This window comes from Oryctolagus cuniculus, chromosome 3 (genome assembly GCF_964237555.1).
Source record: "Oryctolagus cuniculus chromosome 3, mOryCun1.1, whole genome shotgun sequence".
NCBI classification, from domain to species: domain Eukaryota; kingdom Metazoa; phylum Chordata; class Mammalia; order Lagomorpha; family Leporidae; genus Oryctolagus; species Oryctolagus cuniculus.
The window spans coordinates 81677298-81698688 of NC_091434.1; the positions used below are offsets into that span (position 1 = coordinate 81677298).

The window sequence follows — 21391 nt, forward strand, 5'->3', positions numbered from 1 at the left end:
GATTTGATAGGGAGATGGATGAAATTAAATCAAATCTAGCAAAAATCCTTCAATGGAAACGTATGCTAAGTAAAACTAAAAATGCAACAGAAAGCATCAAAGTAGAACAGACGAAAAGAGAAGAATCAATGAGCTCTAAGACAGGAGATTTGAAAAATACACAGTTGGAAGAGATAAAATCGAGAGGAATGAAGAACGTTTATAGGAAATATTGGATAGCATGACAAGATCAGTCATTGAGGGTATTAGGATTCAAGAGAGCCTTGAAAATATCAAAGGTATGGAAAACATACTCAGAGATAATGACGGGAAACTTCCCAAACCTAGAGAAAGATACAATTATCTAGGTACAGGAAAGTCAAAGGTCACCAGATATATTATAGTCAAGCTCACCAAGGTTAAAGATAAAAGATTCTCAAAGCTTAAAAAGAAAAGAAGCAAATAATAAATAACACAAAACCACACAGAGAAGTTTGCCTGACTGTAAACTTCTTAGCAGAAATGTTACAGGCCAGGAGAAGGTAGCATCAAACTTTACAGTACTAAAGCAAAGAAAAAGATTGCCAGTCACTGGTGTGTCAGCAAAGCTACCCTTCAGATATAAGGGAACAATAACGACATTCCCAAATAGAAGCTGAGGGAATTTATCACCACCAGACCTGTGTTACAAGAAATGCTAAAAGGAGGTCATCAAACTAAAGGAAAGAGATACTAGCAAATATTGGAAGGTACAAAACTCATTAGGAAGAATAACCATATGAACAAACTCATAATGCTCTAATTCTATAAACATGGCACATAAACCATTTATACCTGAAAGCAAAAAAAAAATCATAATCACTACTAAAATGCTAAAAAAAAAGGCAATAATGAAAGAGGTCAACTGTGACATCCAAAAATTGGAAATTTAAGGAAGAATACAGCACTATTGTAGGGTTTTTGTTAAAGACTCATCTCTGCTTTTTGTTGGTCTCTTATCTTAATAATCAATGTTAAGTTGTTACCTTTTTCAGATAGCTTGTTATAGCCAAAGAAGTTTTTGTAAGCTCCATGGTAACTATAATGCAAGAACCTTTAACAGACTACCAAAAATAAGCAAGAAATCAAAGTATACCACTGGAGAAAATCACTTAACCACAATGAAGATTGTAAAACAAGGGGGAGGGCCATTATTGCACTGCAGTGGGTTCAGCCACTGCCTACAATGCCAGCATCACATAGGAGCATCATTCAAGTCCCAGCTGCTCCACTTCAATCCCACTCTGAGCTAATATGCCTGGGAAACAAGTAGAAGATGGCCCAAGTGCTTTGGTTCCTGCCACCAGTGTGGCAGACAGGATGGAATTCCTGGCTCTTGGCTTCAGACTGGCCCAATCCTGGCCATTGTAGCCATCTGGGAAATGAACGAGAGGATGGAAGTCTCCCTCTGTGTTTGTCTCCCCCCTCCCCCGCCCTCCATAACTCTGCCTTTCAAATCAATAAAATCTTCAAAGAAAGAGGGAGAAAGAAAGAAACAAGAAAATATAAAATAAATATCAAAATGTTAGCAGTAAGAACTTACCTATTTTCAGCTACTGTGGAAGACAGTATGGAGATACCTCAGAAAGCTGAATATAGATCTACCATATGGCCCAGCCATACCACTCCTGGGAATTACCCAAAGGAAATCAAATCAGCATATGAAAAGGGTGATCTGTATCACCATGTTCACTGCGGCTCAATTTACAATAGCTAAGCTATAGAATCAACCCAGATGTCCATCAACTAAAGCCTGGATAAAGAAATGTATACATATGTACACTACGGAATACTACACAGTTGTTAAAAAAAATCCTGTCATTTGCAACAAAATGGATGCAACTGGAAACCATTATAGTTAGTGAAATAAGCCAGTCCCCAAAAGACAAATACCATATAGTCTCTCTGCTTTGTGATAACTAATAGAGTACCTAAAAGGCAATCTACAGGCACAAAACTGACACTTTGAGATGTGATGATTTTGAACAGCCCTTGTCTTCACTGTTAAGGAACAAAGGATTTTTTGTCTGTTTAAAAACAAAAAAAACTTACCTATTGATAATTACCCTATTAAAAGACAGAGTCACTGAATGGATTAAAAAACAGGATCCAAGTATATGCTTTAAAAAAAAAAAGAAAAGAAAAGAAACTCACTTCACCTCTAAGGATACATATAGACTGAAAGTAAAAGTATGTAATGAGGGTGCTGTGGCGTAGCGGGTAGAGCACCACCTGCAGTGCCAACATCCCATATGGGCACCAGTTTGAGTCTCCACTTCCAATCCAGCTCTCAGCTATGGCCTGGGAAAGCAGTAGAAGATGGCTCAAGTGTTTTGGCCCTTGCACCTGAGTGAGAGACTCGCAAGAAACTCCAGGCTCTTGGCTGTGGATCAACTCAGCTCCAGCCATTGCAGCCATTTGAAGAGTGACCCAGCGGATGGAAGACCCCTCTCTCTTTCTCTCTCTCTCACTCTCTCTCTGCCTCTGCCTCTCTGTAACTCTGTCTTTCAAACAAATAAATATATCTTTAAAAAAATTTTAAAAAGTATGTAATGAGATATTTCAAGCAAATGGAACCCAAAGAAAGCAGGAGCAGCCATACTTCTGATGAAATATATTTTAAATCAAAAGTAGTAAAAAGAGATCAGAAAGATCATTATATAATAATGAAGGGCAATGGGTCCCTTTGTATATTTCTGGAGCAAGAGGAAATAACACAAATATAAATGCACACAATATTGGAGTATCCAAATACATAAAGCAAATATTAATAGACATAAAGGGAGAGAAACTAATACAAAAATAGTAAGGGACTTTAGAATCCCACTCCCAGAAATGGACAGAAAATTAACAAAGAAATAGCAGAGTTAAATTTTAACCTACATCAGTTAGACCAAACAGAAATCTACAGAACTTTCCATCCAATAGTTGTAGAAAATACATTCTTCAACAGCATAGGGAACATTTTCCAAGCTACATCTATATGATACATCACAAAACAAGTCTCAACATATATAAAATAATTGAAATTATTTTGAGCATCTTTTCAGAACACAATGCAGTAAAACTAGAAATGAGAAAAACGTTTAAACTTCATAAAACATGAAATTCACTCCCCAAATGGCAGCCATGGCCGGCGCGCTGTGTCAATCCAAAGCCAGGAGCCAGATGCTTCTTCCTGGTCTCCCAGGCGGGTGCAGGGCCCAAGGACCTGGGCCATCCTCCACTGCCTTCCTGGGCCACCTCTCTGCTATGGCCTGGGAAAGCAGTAGAATATGGTATAAGTCTTTGGGCCCCTGCACCCATGTGGAGACTCCTGGATCCTGGCTTCAGATCGGTGCACCTCTGGCCGTTGCAGCCAACTGGGGAGTGAACCAGCAGATGGAAGACCACTCTTTCTGCCTCTGCCTCTGCCTCTGCCTCTCTGTAACTCTTTCAAATAAATAGATATTTTTTTAAAAAGATTACTCAAAAACAGAGAAGCAAATACATGAAATAAGGAAATGTATACATGACATGGATGAGAAATTCTGCAAGGATATGGCGATATTGAAGAAAAATCAAACCGAAATATTAGAAATAAAGAATTCAATGTCAAATAAATTTAGTGGAAACCATCATAACAGACTCATTGAGGCAGAAGAAAGAATATTTGAGCTATAAGACAAGTTTTTTGAAATATTTCAGTTATACAAAAAAAGAAGAAAAAATTAGAAAAACTGAAAACAGTATTTGGGAACTTTGGGATATCATCAGATGACCAAATGTATGCATCTGAGGAATTCCTGAAGGAATGACAAAAAAGAATGGCTTAGAAAACTTATTCAGAGAAATAAAAGCAGAAAATTTGCCCAATTTGGAGAAAGATACAGACGTCCAAATACCAGAAGCACAGCAAACTCCAGATAGGCATGATTGGAAAAGATCTTCACCAGGACACATTGTAATCAAACTTTAAAAAGTAAAACATAAAGAAAATATCCTAAAATGTGCAAGAGAGAAATGCCAGATTAAGTGATTTCCAGTTAGAATAACAGATTTCTCAACAGGTACCTTACAGGCCAAGAGAACAGAGAGATAAAGTCCAAAACTTAAAAAAAAATAAAAAATCTTGACACACCAGAATACTTTACCCAGGACAAGCAAAAATTGAAAGATTTGTCACCACCTGGCCAAATCTTACACACTTAAGGATGTGTTACACACAGAAACAGAGAAAGAGAATCAACATCACAAAAGAGTGTGAAGGCAGAAAACCTCCTAGTAATAGCACAAAGGAGGTACAAAATAAACCAAAGGAATATTTACAGAAAAATGGCAGGACCGCGTCATTGCTTACCAATAATAACATTCAATGTAAACAGCCTAAACTCGCTAATTAAAAGATATCTGTACACTGCCTAAAGAAACACACCTTGCTAACAAAGATACTCACAGACTGAAAGTGAAAGGATGGAAAAGGATATTCCATGCAAATGGGAATAAAAAATGGGCAGAAGTAGCTATTCTCATATTAGACAACGTAGACTTTGAAGCAAAAACTGTTGAAAGAGACAAAGAATGGCATTATATAATGATTAAAGAATCAATTAAACAGGAAGATGTGACTATAATAAATGTATATGCACCTAATGCTGGGGCACACAGATATTTAAAACAAATATAAATAGATCTAAAGTTAAATAGATCTAATATGCTTAATACTATAACAATGGGGCACTTCAACATCCCACTTTCATCAACCAGACCAAAAATAAATCAAAGAAATAACAGAGATAATCTACCCTATCAACTAAATGGAACTAATTGACATCTATAGACCATTTCATCCTACAGCTGCAGAATACATATTCTTTTCATCAATACATGTAATATTCTCTAAGACAGACCATATACTAAGCCATAAAACAAGACTCAACAAATTCAAAGAACTGAAATTGTACTGTGTATCTTTTCTGACCACAGTGGAATGAAGCTGGAAATGAACAGCATAAGAAACTCTAGAAAATATATAAGCTCATGGAGACTGAACAGTATGCCCCTGGATGAATAATGGATCATGAAGAAATCAAAGAGGAAATAAAAAAATCCTTGAAATGAATGAAAATGACAATACAACACTTCAAAACGTATGGGATGAACCCAAAGCAATATTAAGAGGAAGTTTATAGCAATTAGTTCTCACCTCAAGAAATTGGAAAGGAATCAAATAAATGATCTAACAATGTATCTCAAAGACCTAGAGAAACAAGAACAAACCAAACCTAAAATTATTAGGAAGAATGATATAATAAAATACAGTATTGGATGTTTTAGCAAGAGCAATTAGGGACAACAGAGAAATAAATGGCTTCAAAATTGGGAAGGAAGAAGTCAAATTATCCATGCTTGAGATGATATGATGTTCTACATGTAAAAACTTAAACTAACCACAAAAAAACTATTAGACATGATAAACCAATTCAGGAAAGTTGCAGATTACAAAATAAACATACCAAAAAAAGTACCTTTTGTTATATATCAGTGATGAACTCACTGAAAAATAAATTGAGGGAACCCATTCACAGGAGCCACATCCACAAAACCAAATCTTTAGGAATGAATTTAACCAAAGAAGGGAAAGATCTCTACAATGAAAATTGTAAAACACTAATGAAATAAATCAAGGACACAAAATATGGAAAGGTATTCCTTGCTCATGGGTTATTAATATCACTGTATTACTTATACTACCTAAAGCAATCTACATATTCAGTGTGATCCCTATCAAAATACCAATAACAATCTTTACGGAATTAGAGAAAAAAATCCTAAAATCCATATGGAATCACAAAAGATCCAGAAGAGCCCAAGCAATCCTGAGGAAAAAAAATTTTTTTAAAAATCAACTTGGAAGCAGGAAGCATCACAACACTTGGCTTCAAAGCTTACAACAGGCTATAGTAATTAAAATAGCATGGTATTGGTATAACACATAGAACACTGGACCAGAATAGAATGCCCAGAAATTAACCCACTTACAACTAAGTGATTTTTCCAAAAAGTGCCCAGACCATATTCTGGAAAACAGATAATCCCTTCAATAAATGGTGCTGGCAAAACTGGGTGAATATAAACAGAAGAATGAAATCAGACTTTACCTCTCACCATATACAAAGATCAACCCAAGATGGATCTAAGACCTGATACTATGAAGTTCCTGGAAGAAAATGCAGGGAAATACTTCCAGACATTGGTGTATATGATGACTTCTTGAATGACTCCTGAAGCACAGGCAACAAAAGCCAAACTAGACAAATGAGATTATATCAAACTCAGAAGCTTCTGCACAGCCAAGGGAACTATCAAGAGTGGAGGAGACATCTGACAGAATGGGTAAAAAAAAATTTCAAGCTACTTCTCTGACAAAGGATTAATAGCCAGAATATATCAGCAACTCAAAAAACTCAGCAGCAAAAAAAAAAAAAAAAAAAAAAAATCCAGTTAATAAATGGGTAAAGGACTTCAATAGACAACTCTTAAAAGAAATGCAAATAGCCAACAAATATATGAAAAAATACTCAACATCACTAGCCATCAGGGAAACACAAATCAAAACCACAATGAGATTATTGCCTCTCTCCTGTCAGAAAGGCTATTATCCAAAAGACCACGAGTAAATAATGATGGTGAGGATGTGGAAAAGAATTGAAGGGAATGTAAATTAAGCAGCCATTGTACAAAACATTATGGAGATTTCTTTAAAACCTAGAAATAGACTTGCCATGTGTTCCAATAACCCCACTACTGGGTAAATACCCAAACAATGTAAATGCATTGTATCAAAGTGATACCTGCTATAGCAGCACAATTCACAATAGCCAAAATATAGAATCTACCAAGATGTCCATCATCAGATGAATGGATAAAGAAAATGTGATTATATACACGTAAAATATATACACACAATATAGAAATATAAATATATTTTATATAAATATATATATATATACTCCATCCATTCCATATTCAGCTATTAAAAAAAGAAAATTCTATCATTTGCTTTAAAATGGTTGCAACTGGAAGACATTATGATGAGTGAAGTAAGCTGGATACAGAAAGACAGGGGCAGGTGTTGTGACTTAGCAGGTTAAGTCTTCACCTGTGACGCCGGCATCCCATATGGGCGCCAGTTCGAGACCTGGCTGCTCCACATCTGATCCACCTCCCTGCTAATGTGCCTGGAAAAGCAGCAGCACATGGCCCAAGTGCTTGGGCCCCTGCACCCATGTGGAAAACCTGGAAGAGGCTCCAGATTCCTGGCTTCTGCCCATCCTAACCCTGGACGTTGTGGACATTTAGGGAGTGAACCAACAGATGAAAATAGATCTCTCTTCCTCTTCCTCCTCCTCTTCTCTGTAACTCTGCCTTTAAAATAAATAAATCTTTTTTTAAAAAAGAAAATTGATTTGAAGTCAGACTTACACAGAGAGAGAAGTAGAAGCAGAGAGAGAAAGAGAGAGAGAGAGAGAGGTCTTCCGTCCACTGGTTTACTCCCCAAATGGCCCCAACTGCCAGAGTTGCGCTGATCCGAAGCCAGGAGACAGGGTCTTCCTCCAGGTCTCCCATGTGGGTGCAGTGGCTCAAGGATTTGAGCCATCTTCCACTGCCTTCCCAGGCCACAGCAGAGAGCAGGATTGGAAATGAAGCAGCCAGGACTAGAACTGGCGCCCATATGGTATGCCGGCACTGCAGGAGACAGCTTTACTTGTTACACCACAGCACTGGCCCCTAAAATAATTTTAAAAAAATAAACACTGCATGTTGTCCCTTAAATGTGAGAACTAATATTTTTAAAATCAAAACACAAAAAGAAAACAAATGAAAAATTCTTATATGTAGCAATTTTGCTGCAAATATGGTATCCTGTCAAGCTTTGTTTTAAATTTTTGCCAAATTGTTAAGAATGATATTCTATTATATTACAGTTTTAGCAAAGAAAAGAAGTCAGTAACCACATTAAAAATAGTCAGTAGATCTAAACAGATGTTTCTCAAAGTAGGGCATAGAAATGACCACCAAGTACATGAAAAATGTTCAACATCACTAATCATCTGGGAAATGCAAATCAAAACCTCAATGATATATCAGCTCACTCCAGTAAGGTTGGCAATTATCAAAAAGGCAAAAGGTAATAAGTGTTGGTGAGAAAGTGAAGAAAAGCAGACCCTTATACACTATTGATAGGGATGAAAATTGGTACAGGCGTTGTAGAAAGCAGTATAGAGGCTGCTCAAGTAACTAAAAATAGAACTTCCATTTGATCTAGCAATCCTTCCACCGGGTGTACATCTAAGGGAAATGAAATCTAAAGGATATCTGCACCCTCATGTGTATTACAGCACTATTCACAGTATTCAGCAAACGTAAGCCACCTAAGTGTCCATCCACCAATGAATAAAGAAAATGTGGTACCTATACGTAATGGAATGTTGCTCAGCCATAAAAAAGCTTGAAATTTTATTATTTGCAACAACAAATGGATGGAAAATCACTGTGTTAAATGAGATAAGCCAACCACAGAAAGACAATATTGCATGATCTCACTCATACGTGGAGTCTAAAATATAAGTGATCCCATAAAAGTTGAAAATAGAGAAGTGGTTACCAAAGGCTTGAGAGGGGAGTTGGGGGAGGAAGGAGTAAATGCTTGACTGATGGGTTCTAGGCGATAGCTCGATAAGAGTAAGTTCTGGGGTTCTGTTGCACAGTAGGGTGACTATAATGTTAATATACTGTACATGTCTCTATTTTAAAAAATACAACAAAGGGTTTTGGGTGTTTTCATAATAAAGAGATATTTAATGCCTAAAAGTACAAATATATTTACCTTGATATATTATAACAATATGTACATACAATGAAACACCACATAATACCCAAAAATAGGCACCATTTTCCATATCTGTTAATATTTTAAAATAAAAAGGAAATGAACTTAATACTATGTCATGTCTACCTTTTACACTTTCTGTACCTTAAATTTTCCTAAAATCAGTTCGGTAGCACATATATATATATAATTTACAAGTCAATAGCAAGTATTGGAAGAGTCAAGTTAAAATTGGTTACTAGTTTGGATAAGCCTTTCAGAAGGCCTACCTTCTGGTTTTTTTGACAGAGGCTTTTCCAATTCAAACAGAAAAGGCATGAGACATGTCCAAAGTCCAACTAAGGGACACAGTGCCATGCTCTGGACCTCCAAGATCACTCCAGAGTGGCAATGAAACCTCATCTATCTCTAAAATAACTCAACAGGTAGCTACTGCTCTGGGAGTTTCTCATCATTTCCACACCTCTTAGAGACCTCAGTCATTGGGTGAAGTGAAAAAAGTTAATCATAGTCTTACAAAAAGCCTAGCAAAGCTTTGCCAAGGACCCTCAGAAACATGAGTTAAACTATTGCCTATTGCCCTCCTCAGAATGAGGATAGCACCTAAGAACGCCCTAAAGCTTAGTTCATTTGAGATGCTGTATGGGAGGCCCTTCCTCAACTCTGACATCTCTGATTCAGAGACTCAAGATCAGATAAAGTGTATCCCTAACTTAGGTCTGGTACAAAAGGCTCTGATGGAGTATGCTAATAAAATTCTTCCAGTGTCAGATCCCGAGAGTCATGAGCAGCCTATCTCCCCAGCAGACTTGGTTTTATTAAAGACTTAAAAGGAAGGATCCCCCTCAGATGAACTGCAGCCTAAATGGAAGAGAACCCACCAAATGCTGCTGAACAGGCCTACTCAAGTGAAATTATAGGGCATCCCAGCTGTGTACATTTGTTAAGGATTAGACTTCTACCTCTCGGATCTTTGCAGGTGCACACAGAAGATAAATCTGCCTACTCCTGTGAACCAATCAATCAGAGATCTCAAGTAACTCTTCAAATGGCAAAAAAAAAAAAGGCTGCTGCACTTTACGGCAGACACGTCTCACCTACGTTTTCTTTCAATTCTCTATGGATGCTGCTACTGGTAGGAAGACTCCGTAGTGAGTTCTATTATAATGCTAGAGGATCCTGCTTTGTCACATTAAGTTAATTTTAAAACCTTGAACATGACTTAGGGTAACCAGGCATGTGCCTCAGATCAACTTTTATAAGTACCCAAGTCTGTGGATACTCTATCTAAGGTAGTTATAGACTACCAACAGGCCTTAGAATACATACTGATAGGGATTGGCACTGTGGCATAGGGGACTAATACTCCGCCTGTGGCATCAGCATCCCATATGGGCACCAGTTCTAGTCTCAGTTGCTCCTCTTCTGATCCAGCTCTCTGTTACAGACTGAGAAAGCAGAAAAAGATGGCCCAAGTGCTTGGGCCCCTGCACCCATGTAGGAGACCCAGGAGAAGAACATGGCTCCCTGCTTTGAATCTACCTAGCTCCGGCCGTTGTGGCCATTTGGGGAGTGAACAAGTGGAAGGGAGATCTTTCTCTCTGTGTCTACCTCTCTCTGTAACTCTACCTCTCAAATAAATAAAAAATCTTTAAAAATGCACACATACTGATAGAGCAAGGAGGTGCATATGCACTGATTAATGGAAGCTGTCACCTTTAACAGTAGTATGTTCGCTGACAGAGACATTAAAAAATCTCTACACTCAGCCTAGATGCTTTACCATCTGCACAGAGTTAGTCTGTCAATACCTACTATTTAGGAAACAATAAAATATATTCGTCTCTTCTTAAAGGGCACTCCACTTGCCATTTTTTTTTTCTAATTTTGTTCATAGTGATCCATTAACTTGTCTGTTTCAGAATCCAACGATTTCTCAAAGTAATGATGACTATGAGGGAGACAAAGCCATTGGCAGTGACAGAGAATTCTCTGGCTCAGAAGTCAGATCTGCTAGATGAGAAAGGAAGATTTCCAAACCCAGAGCAAGAAGGGTCTATGCCTCTGATCAACAAGAAGTAGATACAGAAGACATGATGAGTCTGTGTCCTTCAGCACTCCCTTAAGGTTAAGGGTTGGATAAAAGCCCAAGACTGGATGGCTTCACTGCTGAATTCTACCAGACTTTTAAAGAACTAATTCTAATTCTTCAGAAGATATTCAAATTAATTCATAGGGAGGGAAGCCTCCCAAAATCCTCATATGAGGCCAACATCACCTTAATTTCTAAACCTGAAAAAAGACACACCCAGACCAAGTGGGATTTATACGTAGTATGTAAGGATATTACAATATACACAAATCAATAAATGCAATACATCACATTAATAAAAGAAAGAATAAAAACGTTATGATTATCTCAATAGATGAACAAAAAGCATTTGATAAAATACAGCATCCTTTAATGAGGAAAACCTTAAGCCAGTTGGGTCTAGAAGAAACATTCCTCAACACATTCAAGGCAATTTATGGCAAACTCATAGTCAGCATCTTTTTGAATGGGAAAAAGTTGGAAGCATATCCACTAAGATCTGGAACAAGACAAGGACGCCCACTTTCACCATTGCTGTTGAATAGGGTCTTGGAAGTTTTAGTCAGAGCCATTAGGCAAGAAAAAGAAAGCAAAGGGATACATATTGAGAAGGAGGAAGTCAATTATCCCTATTTGCAGAAGACATGATTCTATATATAGGGGAGCCAAAAGACTGCACCAAGAGACTGTTGGAGCTCACAGAAGAGTTTAGTAAAGTGGCAGGATATAAAATCAACACACAAAAATCAACAGCCTTTGTATACACAGACAATTTCATGGTTGGAAAAGAACTTCTAAGATCAATCCAATTCACAATACCTGCAGAAAAAATTAAATACCTTGGAATATGTTTACCCAAGGTGCTGAAAGATCTCTATGATGAAAATTACAAAACATTAAACAAAGTAATAGAAAAGACACAAAAAATGGAAAAATCTTCCATGCTCATGGATTGAAGAATTACTATCATTAGAATGTTCATACTACCGAAAGCAATTTACAGATTCAATGTGATCCCAAAATACCAATGACATTCTTCTCAGATCCAGAAAAAACAACACTGAAATTCATATGCAAACACAAGAGACCCCAAATAGCTAAAGCAATCTTATACAACAAAAACAAAGCCAGAGCTATCACAATACCAGATTTAAAGACATACTACTGGACTTTATAATAAAAACAGCCTAGTACTGACACAAAAATAGACACACAGACCAACAGAAAAGAATAGAAATCCCAGAAATCAATCTATGCATCTATAAACAACTAATTTGACAAATGAGCTAAACTCAATCCCTGAAGCAAGGACAGTCTCTTCAAAAAATGGTGCTGGGAAAATTAGATTTCTGCATGCAAAAGTATGAAACAAGACCCCTACCTTACACATTATGCAAAAATCAATGCAAAAATGGATCAAGGATCTGAATCTACAACCTGATACCATCAAATTACTAGAGAAGAACATCGGGAAAACTCTGCAAGACATTGGCATAGGCAAAGAGTTCTTGGAAAAGACCCCAGAGGCACAGACAATCAAAGCCAAAATTGACAAATGAGATTAGATTAAGTTGAGAAGCTTTCACACTGCAAAAGAAACACATAGCAAAGTGAAGAGGCAACCAAGAGAATGGGAGAAAATATTTGCAAAGTATGAAACTGATAAAGGATTAATATCCAGAATCTGTAAGGAGCTCAAGAAACTCAACAACAACCAACAATCCAGTTAAGAAATGAGCAAAGGTCTTGAATTTTCAAAAGAGGAAATTCAAATGGCCAACAGACACATGAAAAAAAATTTTCAGGATCACTAACCATCAGGGAAGTGCAAATCAAAACTATAATGAGGTTTTCCCTCACTCCAGTTAACACAGCTCTCATACAGAAATCAACAAACAATAAATGCTGCTGAAGATGTGGGGGAAAAGTCACCCTAATCTACTGATGGTAGGAATGTAAACTAGTAGAACCATGGTGGAAGCCAGAATGGAGATACCTCAGAAAGCTGAAAATAGATATACGATATGACCCACAAATCCTACTCCTGTGAATTTACCCAAGGAAAATGAAATCAGCATGTGAAAGAGTGATCTGTACCCCCATGTTTATTGCAGCTCAATTCATAATATCTAAGATATGGAATCAACCCAGATTCCATCCACTGATGACTAAAGAAATTATGGGATATATTCACTGTGGAATACTACTAAGCCATAAAAAAGAATAAATCCTGTCTTCTGCAACAAAATGGATGCAAGTGGAAACCATTATACTTAGTGAAACAAGCCAGTCTCAAAAAAGACAATACCACAGTTTTCCTTGATCTATGGTAACTAACAAAGTACCAAAAATGTAGTGTATAGGAGTGAAATTGACATTTTGAGCTCCAATGATTGTGTACAGTCTTTGTCTCTACTGTTACGGAACAGCGTTTGTTTCTTCTTACTATTTATTGAACTCTTTATTTAGTTTAGGGTTAATTCTATGAGTATAAAGTAAACTCAAAGTTTATCAATGTAAAAATTGAAAGACTAGAACAGGCAATAGGAGGAAAGTTAGGAGCATGGACAGGAGCAGAATAGGGTGGAAGGCATCACTATGTTTCTAAATCTATATACATGAAATTTGTATATTTTTAATAAAATTTGAAAAAAATCCAGATGCTCAGAATCTTTATATATATATATATATATATATATATATATATACATACTTGTGTGTATATACATATACTTTATAATATATATATATATACTTTTATACTTGGAAATCTCTAAAGGAGATTGATATGGGATAAGGTAGGTAGTTAAATTAGGGCCAGGAGCTGGAAGCCACACCTCCCCCACCTTACGTAATCCTATCAGCCTACTTGTCAAATGACCCCTTTCCCAGGATGCACTGCCCCTCACCTGGGCCCTGAGGGTGGTATCACATAACCGCTCCCCTTTCCAGCCTCATCCTATGCTGACACCCGGGAGTTGCTTTCTCCCTTTCTCTGCACATGAGCATGAAACAGGGTGCGGCAGCATCATCTCTGCAGTTTCCACCCCTACTTCCTGGCCCACTCAGTTTCTGAACAATGCCCACATACGTGTGTGTGGTGTGCGGTTTGTTCTTTTTTTAATTCTTTTTTTTTAAACTTTTATTTAGTAAATATAAATTTCCAAAGTACAGTTTATGGATTACAATGGCTCCCCCCCCATAACTTCCCTCCCACTCGCACCCCTCCCATCTCCTGCTCCCTCTCCCATTCCATTTGTGGTGTGCGTTTTCTTCATCTTTTCAGTAAAGTTTTTCACTGTGTGCATCATGAAAACCAACCAACCACAGAGCACTAAACTATAAGGGGCCCCATGGCGCCCAGAATCTTAGAGATTCAGATTCACAAATTCTACCTTGTTTAAACTGACTTAAAGTAAGCACAGGCAGGAGGTCAAGTAGGACAGGCTAGCACCACGCAGTCTTCCCACATCAGCCACAGCACTGCATTCGCTTGGTTGAGGCGCAACTCCAAAGCAAGTTTTGGAAATATTTGGAATGTAGTAGAGCTAAGAGACCTCCCACAAGTAAAAACCCAAAGGAAAGCCTTCCAAAGACAACAGAGGGCAAGCAGGGTGGGGGGGTGGGGGTTCCACTCTTCCGTAGCTCCACATCCTGGCCAGCGCTGGGCTGGGCGGTACAGCCACATTATCCCATGCTGCTCCCAAGTATCACATGGGAATGAATGTGATCACAGCACGCAGGATTTGGAAGTGACAGAAAACACTCTAGTCACATCAGACAGAACAGCCATTCGAACCAGATGGGGGAGGAGGGTGGAATATCCCTGTGAGTTTAATTGTTCACGTCTTCTGTCTAATGTCCCCAGCAAAACAAGAGCCCAGCTCTAGGCAGAGCTCTGGATGATACACTTATGTATTGTCTGGTCTTTCAGGCGAGTGGTCATGAAAATATGTTGGTGCGGAGAGGCGATGTCACTACATAGCTTTAAAGTCATAGCTGCCTCTAAACACTGGCTACTAAACAAGGGACCTGTGGAATGCTCAGTTCTCTGCTTCTCTGCAGAAGTGTCTGGCTGCCTCCAGCTTTTCTCCTTAAAGGCAAGGTGAACCCAAATCACCGCCTCAGCACTGCAGGACGCACCAAAGCCATCCCCTCTCCCTATAAAAGCCTCTGGAAGAGATGGCCCAAAGATTTGAAACCAGCCCCCTTCGCCATTGTCTGGAAGTAACTGGGTGATATTAACAACACATTCTTTCTGCTAGACACACTCAGAATCCTATCTTTGAAAACTAAACACTGGCGATTGGTTGCTTTGTTTTTTTATGTCTGTTTTGGGTTGGGGGGGTGATTATGTAATGAGATTTTATAATCTGGGCCAGCAAACCCAGCCCTAGGCTCTATCAATCCCCATCATTCCTCCTACTGCTCAGTTCCCAATGGACCTCCTAAGCACCAACATCCCCCAGCTGCATGGAAGCACCAAGGGCTCTGCCCCAAAGTCACTCCCAGTGGAGCTGAGGCTGGCAGAACCTGCCACTTGATGACTGTGGCCTCCAAACTGTGGTCTCCTTCTTTGGCTTCCTACAAAGTGGGCACATGGCCCCCAGTCATTTTCCCAAGATGACCTTCCACATGGTCAAGTGACAAACATGGAAGCGTTTGTCACTTATTCCACACACCCTGCTCTAGCCTGCTGTAAAACCAGTCTGCCTTCTCGCTGCAAGGAATGACGCACACACATTTAATCCATTGAGTTCTTTGAAAAATGAGGGTGACGCCTTGATTTACTGTGGTTTGCCTACCCTACTCTATAATGCCAACAGATTATTGGACCTGGTGGCAGCCTTGTCCATCATGTTTTATGGCTGGGGCCATTCCTGTCCTGGCTGGGGAGCTAAGAGTGGAATTTTAACTATGAATTCCCTCATGTTTAATAGGCTCAAGTCAAAAGGCCAGGTTCTGCCTTCAGATACGCATGAACAACTTCCAACTGGAGCTACCCATGTGTATCTGAGTTTAGTTAAAATGCTCCAACACCCAGGCACTACTAAATCACATGCCTTTTTTCTTTTTAAATCTTTTTACTGTACATGTGGGAGGGGGAAACAGCATGTGTTCATTAATCAAAATTATTCACTCTTTTTATAGAAATGTTTGATTTTTAAGGGAATGAAGCCATTTAGACAATTTAATCTCCAGTTCTTCTCGGCCATTCCAGCTTTATACAGACCAACCACCGAGCCTCTCCAAGCTTATCTTGAAGGGCTCATTAGCCTCGACCCATCCTGCACAGGGGGACAGCTCTGGAAGAGAGGAACATATGACAAGCCTGGACTCAGAAGAAGCAAGGGCAAATTCCAGCTCTGATAATAACTGTAGTCATTTCATCCTCCCTAGTATCTATTCATCTGTAAACCGTTGACTCGGGAAAGTTATTGCATGAATCAAATAAATCACAAGTGTTAACTTTCTTTTCCAAGATAGTTTGTTTGCATTTTTACTTGGACAGTAGATGAACAGAAACCCAAAATGATGGAGACAGAATGGAGCAACCTACAAACAATGGTAGTGGGAGTATAAAATGGTTCAAGTTCTTTGGAAAGCATTTGCAATGAATGTTGATAATATTGAGCCTTTAAAATTGTGCTCTTTGATCCATCAAGTCCACATATGAAAATCTGCTATAGGAAATAAAATAAGGGGGAAATCATTAAATGTAAAGATTTTTTCGTAACACTTTCATTGTGGAAAATAAGTGGAAAAAAACATAAATGTTAGTAAACAAGGGAATATTTATACATGCAATTATATTCCCTTAACAGAATGACAGCTTAAATTATTATGTTAAATGAATAAAAATTGGGGCCGTCGCTATGCCACAGAGGGTTAAAGCCCCAGCCTGCAGTGCCGGCATCCCATATGGGCACCAGTTCAAATCCAGGCTGCTCTACTTCCGATCCAACTCCCTGTTACATGCCTCAGAAAGCAGCAGAGGATGGCCCAAGTGCTTGGGTCCCTGTACTCATGTGGGAGACACAAAAACTCCTCAATCCTGGCTTTGGCCTTGCCCAGCCCCAGTCATTGTAGCCATTTGGGGAGTTAACCAGCGGATGGAAGATCTTTCTCTCTGTCTGTACCTCTCTGTAACTCTGTCTTTCAAATAAATAAATCTTAAAAAAAAAAAAAAAAAAAAAAACAAGAATTGAAGCACAATATTCTGTATGATCACATCTTTGCAACAAAACCAACAAAAAAGTATAAGCATTGAAAAGGAATGGGGCCCAGCGCTGTGGTAAAGCGTGTACAGCCACAACCTGCAGTGCCAGCATCCCATATGGGTGCTGGTTCGAATCCTAGCTGCTCCACTTACTATCCAGCTCTTAACTATGGCCTGAGAAAGCAGTAGAAGATGGCCCAAGTCCTTGGGCTGCTGCACCCACGTGGGAGACCTAGAAGAAGCTCCTGGCATTGGATCAGCACAGCTTGGGCTTACAGCAGCCATCTGGGGAGTGAACCAAGAGATGGAAGGCCTCTCTGCCTCTGTCTCTGCCTCTCTATAACTCTGCCTTTCAAATAAATAAATATTTTAAAAAAGAAAAATAATGGGAGGAAATAGAGGAAAATCTTCAACAATACTTGAGGAAAACCAGAAGATGCTTTGGGTAGAAGCAGTTTATGAACTTTTGCCCCCTTTGAATGTATAATACTATATACATTGGAGGCACTCAGTGTATACTAAATGACTCATTATGAAGTGTTTTGCCTTTTTTCCTAATTAGCTAGGATAACCTCCCCAACTCACTTTCCAATTGATCAAAGCTTTACCCGAATTACCTCTGCAAAATAGTTTTGAAATATTTTTCCAGTGGTTTTACCTTATTTTTCCATCCAGTTATCTAAGATCATATTTAGGGTAGCACATTTGGCATTTGGTCAAATAGCAAAAGCTTGGGTTTAACCATTGAATGTTTCAAGGCCCAACATCAAAGGCATTTTCTAACACTGCTCCCTACATACAGCATGGCCTATGTCATTTGATCCTCAAGAATGCAGAGCAGCGGATGAGGACTATGCGTGGTTGGAGAGCCAATGTATATATTTCCATCAACAGGACAATGGGTGCACGCCAAACAAGCAAGTGGTGGTCGTTCCCAGAGTAGACAGCCATTTTCAGGGAAAGCTCATGGGCCTATTGAATTTTACATAAGGAGAGGGCTACAATAAATAAACTCATTAACTTACAGAAGTAGAACAAAGCATACAAAACAGGCAACCACTTGAATATTTGGTTTTCTCATTCATTGGATGTAATCTTTACTGCCTTCATATGAAAGCAACTGCAGTTGTTTTCTTTTGTGAAAATATTGTGAAATATCATTTTTCACTTCTAGCATGTCCTACAGTCCTCTCCATGGCTCACTTAGGAAGGTGACATTGTACTCAGCACACAGCGGAGTCATCCACCAGCAAAACGAAGAGACTGTGCCAGGGCAACCCACATAAGGATAGAATCTTACAGGGAGGCCTAATATCTCTACGGCAGAAATTAACTCAGTGCTTGAATTTCACATGGAAACATTTCTTCACATCTGAGTTCACTTAAGGAGCAAAAGGCCAAGCATGCACCTCAATTACAGGAAAATTAAAAGCTCCGTGAAAGCTCATGAAATCAAAGGTTAGAAATGAAAAGCAGTTTTAAAGTCTAATACCCCACAATGCACGCAAATACACTTGCCCTTTTCATAGATGAAGAGATGGTTCAGAGAGGTTCAGAAATTTTCCAAGATCACACAGCCAGTAAATGCTACAGCCAAAATTCAAACCCAGGTATCTTGGTTCTTTGTTGTTCCTGCCTCAATACCCACCAGACACTACAGGACTTGCAAGCTGCCAAACCTTGATTGGTTCTGTTCATCAGATGTCCAATAAACAATGGGACATGATGGAAAAGGCTTTGGATTACATGGGAGTTTAAATTCTGATGTGGTCACTCATTACTGTGCAATCTTGGACAAGTGAACTGTTGTCCCTAAATCTCAGGTCCACCTAAGATACAAACAATCATAAACTCCACCTTGTGGTATGGTGGTGATGAGACAATGTTTGTCGAGCACTGAGCAGGAGGGGGCCACATCTTAGGAACTCAGTGAACAGTATCCATCCTTACTATCACACCACTGCCTTGAAGGCAGACCGAAATTTCTGAACTTTCACCCTCACTCGGAAACAGCACGGTCCAAACAATTCATCCTTGACAGACGCTGAATGGATCCATCTCTTCTCGGCTCTGCACAGTTGGAAAAAGTCTAATTCTACCTGGACCATTTAATGCTTGGCACCATTTTTAATACTAATCTCATCAGTTGTTGTTTTCAGTTTCTAGTTCGCACAAACATGCCATTTTTAGATGCTAGTGGCTTTAAACCAACACACCCAGTAAAACAGACTCCTCCTGAAGATACAAGGATCCTCCGAAGCAAAGTCAAGATAAACACACCCGGGACACAGCAGTGATTGTTTAGGATTTGATCACTCGCTTGGACATGAACCCAACTGAGAAGTCACCCAATACTATCTGGGGGCATTACTAACTATACGTGCTCACTCTCGCGGCACCCTGCCATCCACGAGGTTTCAATGTCCTTTATGGAATGAACTTGATCCTCCTGTTTCACTTTTGGTCTCTCTCCAGAGAAGTGAAATGCACTGGCATAGTTCTGCCATTTGTCAGCCAGAAGTCTGGCTACACATTTGCTCGTCAATCTAAACCTAACCTATTCTCATACGAGCACTTGGGATTTCCTGTAAGTCAACCAGACGTTCTGTCATTCACCGGCAATATCTCTCCCTAGGACGCTACACCCATGTGCCTTCATGAAATATTTCACTATGCCTGTGGAAGAAATATTCAAATGAATGTGCTTTTTCAGGGATGGTGACACCAGAATGTTTTAAATCCGGTCATTACCACCGCAAGGATAAATGGCATTTCTGCCAAAGACTTGATAACGGGTGCAGTAACACACGTCAGCACTTTCTGAAATTAAAGATTCTGCCCTGAGAGGTGAGTAGTATAATGCATGGCTAATGAGCACAAACTGCAATTTCCTAGCCGAGTGTTTCTTGTCAGTGTCATTGATCGTTTCCAAAGCGTCTGCTTGGGGAAGTTCCCAGTGTCATTTCTACTCTGTAGACATTAATGTCCAGGTGAGTCTGACCCCCAGGTTTGCATAAGGACAGATCATTATTAACCTTTAGCATGCTCTATAGTGATTTTTTTCTACAATCAGTTTCACACATGCTTTTAACAGCTATATTTCAAAAACAAATCAGGTTTAAGGACAGTATTTCATGGAAAAATTAGTAAAATATTTTCATAATCAATTGAATAATCTCTTGTTAAAATTTTAAAGTATTTGTTTCTGATTGTAGCAATTTACTTATTATTTAAAATATTGGTGATGAGACTCTGCCTTTATAAATCTTTTGGCATTTTCCAAGGCACAGCACAAAGGGACTGAGGAACTGGGAATTTCAATAAGAAAAACCACCATCAGTTCTCATAGACAAGTGCATGACCCTGGGCCAGCTAACTTCCTTGTTTCTGGATTGTTCAATTGTGTTTTCCTGTAACGATGAGAACTATAGAGAAAATGGGCAGAGGTGGGCTTCAAAGAGCACATCTGATTCTCACAAGGGTCTGAAAATGTCATTCCATTACTATTCACTGTGAAAACGCCAAGTATCATCACCAGCCCTAAGAAAAAGTATCCTGTGTATCTGTGAAAGGTGATTCATCCCAATGGTGGGTCCTCTAACAGCAGCGTCTCACAGACAGAGCTGGACTGTATCGGCTTTCAAAATGCCTAAAATGGACAGAAAACAGATTCTGGTCAGAGAGCAATAGCTCTTCTCTAGTGTTTTGGATTCTGAACAGCCTCAGAGATCATGGATACAAATTGTTAATACTGGATTTTACATCTAGTCACTTTGTCAAGTGCCTGTGAGATTCTGTCGTCAGGAGATGCAGACCGGCCCTCTTGGTCACAGTCCTCTCCTCTTCATTCCCATTCATTCCCATGATAGCCTTTTTCTTCTATCTGACTTACGCCCTCTAGTGTTCCCTGGAAGAAGCACAGAATCTGAAGTTCAGTTTACATGCACGGTAATACTGCTGCAATCTCTGTTTTCCCCAGTGACTGTACACCAGAGCAAACTTACTACCAGGTGCTTCGAACTGAGCTCTCGGTGACAGCAAGAATTTTTTTATCTGAGAGTCTCCAAGTTAGCGGAATCTCATATTTCCAATTTCAGATCCCCAGGGGTGGCATTTACTTCTGATTGTTAGGGATAGATTCCCTCTCTGCCTTTGAATCCTTGTGCTCTAATTTACTTTTATTGTGATA

At 39.1% G+C, this 21391-nt stretch overlaps 1 protein-coding gene across 6 annotated transcripts in view; it reads left to right on the forward strand.

The window, feature by feature from the left end:
* Positions 1-19699: 19699 nt before the first annotated feature.
* Positions 19700-21391, forward strand: part of ITGB6 (integrin subunit beta 6) — a 158961-nt gene continuing 157269 nt past the window's right edge. The window contains exons 1-2 of one of the 6 annotated variants that reach the window (XM_070070781.1): positions 19707-19789; positions 19916-20049. The gene's annotated coding sequence lies outside the window, so the exon portion shown is untranslated. Of the gene's footprint in view, positions 20050-21391 lie in introns of all 6 variants that reach the window. The other 5 variants (XM_017342883.3, XM_070070782.1, XM_017342884.3 and 2 more) reach the window with 5 other exon arrangements.